This window comes from Eriocheir sinensis, chromosome 2 (assembly GCF_024679095.1).
Source record: "Eriocheir sinensis breed Jianghai 21 chromosome 2, ASM2467909v1, whole genome shotgun sequence".
In the NCBI taxonomy this organism is placed as follows: Eukaryota; Metazoa; Arthropoda; class Malacostraca; order Decapoda; family Varunidae; genus Eriocheir; species Eriocheir sinensis.
The window spans coordinates 20022287-20028286 of NC_066510.1; positions in this window are offsets into that span (position 1 = coordinate 20022287).

The following is a 6000-nucleotide window of genomic DNA, read 5'->3' on the forward strand; positions in this document are numbered from 1 at the left end:
ATGATTAACAGCTTGTGCGTCAATGAGATGTAGTACTCGGAATATTTTTAGGTCCCTCTGTACTTGTATTGCGTCAAACCTCCTTGCGAATCACGTGACTTTGTGCCGCGCCTACACACACACACACACACACACACACACACACACACACACACAGTTCTCCGAGGTAAAGGAGCACTGAGGAGGTGAAGGAGGAGGAGGAAGAGGATGGTTAATGGAAAATAAGACCAAGAAGAAGAAAAAGGAGGAGAAAGAGGAAGAGGAGAAGGACAAACAAAAGCTAGAAACAAAAAAGAATAAAAAATGGAATGGAAAATGGATGTAAAATGGAAAATAAGACCAAGGAGAAGAAAAAGGAGGAGAAAGAGGAAGAGGAGGAGAAAAATAAAAAAAATGGAAAAAAATGGTAAAAAAAAAAAAATAAGACCAAGGAGAAGAAAAAGGAGGAGGAGGAGTGGGAGAACAAACAAAAGCAAGAAGCAAAATAAAATAAAATAAAAGCAATATAGGAAATATGTTCGGCTGCAGTTATCCCCTTCCTATCGCTAGTATTACTGTATGGTCAATGTTGTGATAGTAAAGGCTAAGATTCACGCAAACTCCACCACGAAAGCGAGCCGCAAAGAAGCCGGAGTTATTCTTTAGGCATCTTTTCAACTTATGGAACAGGAATTCACAACTGGGCATGAATGTACTGGTAAAATAATTATTGGTCCACGTGAATGTTTCAGCCACTCGACAACATACGATAAAAATTGAATGATCTTAAATATTCATTTATTTTTTGTCAATCATGTTTCGTCAGTCAGTTAAGTACGTTTGACTTCTTTTTTGCTTGAGAGAGAGAGAGGGAGAGAGAGAGAGAGAGAGACTGAGAGACTGAGAGCGACGGTCTCTGCCTGCCTTTGTTTCTACTGTCACGTTGTAATTCAACTGTTCTCTCTCTCTCTCTCTCTCTCTCTCTCTCTCTCTCTCTCTCTCTCTCTGCATTCCACGTATTTCACACCTTTTTCCAAACTTTTCTCGCTCGAACACGTCATGATATAGTGTTGTAATCTTAGCGGACGGACGCTGGGCAGGGCAGCCAGGGCGTGCAAAGAGGGCAGCAAGACGAGCCAGCGAGGGAATTGAGACCAGCCGAAAACTTAGTAATATCGCATCCAAGGAGTTAGTCGGACACTCTTATTATTACAGGTGGGTTTGGTAGAGCAGACTGGCGGGCGAGGCGTATTGACTTTGCCGCTGGATCACGTAAGAGAAGAGAGAATGAAATGAAAGTTTTCGAGATTTTGCAAGATGTGGTGCGAGTTTCTTGTTGGCAGGAATCTGAAAATTTGGAGGTATCTTCTAGTTCTGCCTCTTATCAATTTTTATTTTACGTTACTATTATTTTTTGCTTGAACTTCTCTTCGAATCGTCAAATGTAATGTGTCGTGTCGTGTCTTAGCGTGTACAAGGCGTAGTGGGTTCACTAGAGTGTGCGGAGTCTGCAAACCACGGATCACAAAGGCACCGCGACACACCTGCAGGCACTCCACTCAGCGTGCACATGTTCCGGCCACCACAGTAAGAGTCCACTATAGATCCTTCGCTGGTGGAGACGAAGTGAACACTGAGGAGCGTGGCATCGCGGCGGGACTTTATAGGAGGGCGGACGCGCGGGTTTTCCCTGGCGGAGGCGGTGGCTGGCTGGCATCGCTGGCCCACTCCCGCCGGCCACTTCATGGTTTCAATGCCACATGAATAATGACGTGGCATCCTAAAAAAGAAAAAAAGTCAAGCCTCGTAAGTTGAATCCAGCCTCGTAATGAAAGCAGGGAGATATCTAGCAGAACAGAAATACAAGGATGGCTGCCGGCACGCCAACCAGCCGCCGCCGCCGCCGCCGCCGCCCGAGCCTGTCACGTGAAGGTCACCAAGGCGCGGCGGCGAACCTTCAGCTCAGACGTTTTTCACTCGCCGTGTTTTCAGTACCTAAATAAGACTGAAACTGTAATTCCTGCTTATGAAGACATACTTTTTAGCCATGACCGACAAGCCTCCTGACGGTGACCATCCATGGGTGTCCGAGCCCGAGGAATCTCAGACTGGAGAACGAAAGTTATGGTGACACTTTTCTCCGCTTTCGGACGAAGGGAACGTTGGCGCCGGGAATCCCTGGCTAGGCCCGAGGGCAGCCACGGCGACGTGCTGAAGAGGAAAGACGTCGAGCACCTGCCCTTCCCGTGTACCGCTGCTCACCTGGTGTCAGGGGAGGCGATGGTGCCAGGCAGGCGGCGTGCGGCGACCCTGGGTGTTCCCAAGAGGGATCCGGAGTCACGGGGTCGCCAGTACCGCCGTCTCGACCGCCGTCTTATGCAACAGGCCGCCGCCTGCTTCACCCTCCAGCACCGAAGAAGACACGCCGAATGTTCTCACGTAGAGGTAAATACTTCCCTTCGAGAGCTGACGCGGCGACCAGAGGATTCTTCCTCACTCCAAGCGTGGGACAAGAAGGCAACCGTTGAGAGTGAGCCTGTGGGGGGTGGAGATGGCTCAAGGTGCGTCTCCAGCCGGTTCCCAAGTAGCAACAGTGTAGCGCCAAGCGTGGCGGTGCTCGGACGAGGAACGCACATACTCCTTGCCATGCTCGGCCGCCCTTCCCTGCCATGTCCCCCCCACGTGTTATTGTTAGTACTTGGTGGTAGAGTCTCGCACGTGTTATGCGCCATGACTGCCATTCCCGAGCCTCTTTGTTAACATGCCCAAATATGAGATACACTTGCATACTCGTCCATGATCAATAACGGCTGCCGAGAACACGACTTCATTCTCTAGTCGCTGGGTATCCGCGGTACTCTCTTCCACAAGGTTGGTGCATCGACATGACCAAATGTGGCGGCCTGTGCGGCGTGAGTAATGTGGTTGTATCTGTCCTTTCGTGCTGCTCCCCCAAGGCTAACCTGACTATATTTATAATTTTTTGAATTAATATTTGATATCAGTTATGCAAGCGTTTTATTTCTGGTCCTTTCCACAAAGATGATCTTCCGCAGCGTCTGTGCGTCCCACGCTCCTGCAAGATGCTGGAGCTGCGCGGCGTTGAGGTGAAAGTGAAAGTGATCGAGGCTCCAGCCAACATTTCTACACTCCCTGGAATATCTTACTGTTGTGATTTCCGTGCAAAACATGAACAAGCTATATCATAGACAACAGCGGTCTGCGTGGCGGTGAGCCAGTCTCGCAGCGTCCACGGTGACTGGTTACGTCAGGTGTCTACTCGGCACATGGTCATCGAAAAGCTTATCACTCTCCCATTTCCTGAGCAGTAATCCCAGGTCTGTATTCTCCGTTCAAATACAAATTTGAGGTATGTCCATATATGCCGTGGGAAGGTGTTTCTGCGGCGCGGCGCGGCGTGGCATGGTGTGGAGGACTGTTTCAGGCGGCGCTGGGCAAAAAAGCCACAGCGGGGCGTGAAGGCCTCTGCCCTCTTCCTCGTGTGACTCACGCGCCTTGCTGGGCGGCGGGTGGCGGCCGGCCTGCCACCCGCCGACCCTAAACGAATACCTTCTCGAATCATCAAGAACGCGTTCGAGGCGATAGAATGCTGCCTTTTTTGCCGGAGAGGATGAGTCGCTCAGCGGAAGTCTTCGGCGTCAGGCGACGTCTTCCTGGTTGTGGACACGGAGTAAAGAACAATGAGTAGTGGGGTAGAAAACTTATTGAGCGTCAGCCCCCTACAGTCTGGGGGTCGTAAGCACTAGTCTAGCTAATCTCTAGGTCACTGTCAAGCATCCCAGGCACGTACGCATTGCCTCAAATAGACATTCTCGTGGAGCGACGAACGCTGCCTAAGTAATCAGACGGACTAAAATACCTGCAGCGTGGACAGTGTGTGGACAGGCTACGATGGGGAATGTTTGGAGCTTGTGCGTAGACTCTTTACTCCTCGATGCACTACCTTCCAATAGTGTCCTCGGATCTACCTTTGAAGTATCTGAGCCGCTTAACATCGTCCTGTCGTCTAGAGGCTGGAAACGGGGAATAAGGAAGCAGAGGAACCGTATCACAAGTGTCTTTACAGCTTAAGCTTCATGAAACATAAAGTTGTCGCATTACGGTGAGTCAGGCAGAGTGAGTGACATTCCTGACCAACCGCACACCCAGTCTCTCTCTCTCTCTCTCTCTCTCTCTCTCTCTCTCTCTCTCTCTCTCTCTCTCTCTCTCTCTCTCTCTCTCAGGATAAATACTTTGCTCGTTCAGGGACTTACTCGCATTGCTACATCAGTAAATAGTAAGGAATGTTTATTACATTTTCTTTATTCCCTCTGTATTAATAACAATAATAATAATAATAATAATAATAATAATAATAATAATAATAATAAGGCTTCTCTGATACAAAACCTGCAGCGCTCAACAACAAGGAAAAAAAAGACAAATAACATCAACATTGTAAACTAGCAGCGTCGGATCACATGTTTACTGTTTAGCTCCGGCCGCGTATAAAGCCTTCCTTTGACGCCGCGCTGCCCTGCTACACACACACACACACACACACAGCAGCAGCCTGGCGCCGTTCAGACTTGCGGTGGGCGGCAGGTGTCCGGAGGAAGCCGATTGGCCTTGCGTTGAAGAGTCATTATCATTAAATTACGACGCCCGACACATGATCACAACACAGGTAGACCTCAAACTACTACTACTCGTCATCCTTGTCCTTCCTCTCCTCGTCCTCATCTTCATCGACGTCCTCCTCCTACTCCTTCTCACCCTCCTCCTCCTCGTCATCCTTGTCCTTCCTCTCTTCGTCCTCATCTTCATAGTCATCCTCCTCCTCCTCATCTTTATCGTCGTCCTCCTCCTACTCCTTCTCACCCTCCTCCTCCTCGTCATCCTTGTTCTTCCTCTCTTCGGCCTCATCTTCATAGTTGTCGTCCTCCTCCTCCTCCTTTCTTCCCGTCAGCATCCTCGTCCTTCTCCATGTCGTCTTCGTCGTTGCCATCGCTGTCGTCGTCCTCCTCCTCCTCGTCCTCATTTCTCGTCTTCTTTGTCCGTTCTCCTCCCTTCCCGCGTCCTCGTCGTCAGTCCAGGATTTGCCGAATACGTGGGTTGTAATCTAGGCTGTTCATCACGTGGTTAGCCAAGACATTCAAGCGGCCCTGAGTATAACTACCCTCATAACGCGGCCCCTCCTCCCCCTCCCCTGCGCATTGTGACACAGACACGCGCGCACTCTCATTCATCGTTCCCTTTCGTTCACATTCCTGCCGACCATTCACCTCGGTTTGCGGATGTAGTCACCTGCACGTCATCTCGCTACTGTTCCACTCGACGGCATGTGAAGGGAGGGAGCAAGGCCGCGCTGGAGAAACCGTCGACTGGAGGAGGAAACACCCTAACGCACCGCAAACTGGCTTACCTGAGGGGGCTCCGGAGAAGGTGCGGCCTGTCAGGTGTTCACGTAGTGCGGATGGATCCATGTCAGCGTTGCCAAATTATCGAACTCATCGCATTGCATTTTCGTAGTTTCTGACCAATAACGAATGCAAAATCAAACAAACAAACAGCAATAAATAGGAGTTTTAACGCTAACTTCAATTTTCTATCGTTATTTGTGTAGGTACGAGAGTTTGAGGCTTAAAAGTAATAAAGACGATGTGGTGCATACGATAATCTGGCAACGCTGATCCATGTTGTCCCTCCAGTATGAGTCGGTAACGGAGAGGCTCACTAGTGTTACTCTGTTTGAAGATATAGATAGATACGCAAGCCTCGGGTAGCCACGTGTTAGAATGTATAGTCTGTCAAGTTCGTGTGACTATGATGATGATGGCTAATTTTGTTTTATAATTGTGAAGAGACGTTTCAAGCCTCGGATGGTGACGTATTGTACTCAAAATTAGTATATCTGTCACTGTGGCCTGCTAGGTGTTCACGTCGCTAGATAAATCGTATTGTCTCTTCATTACAAGTTTCAGTAAAGGAGCTCACGGATTTTACTCTTTGTGGAGATAA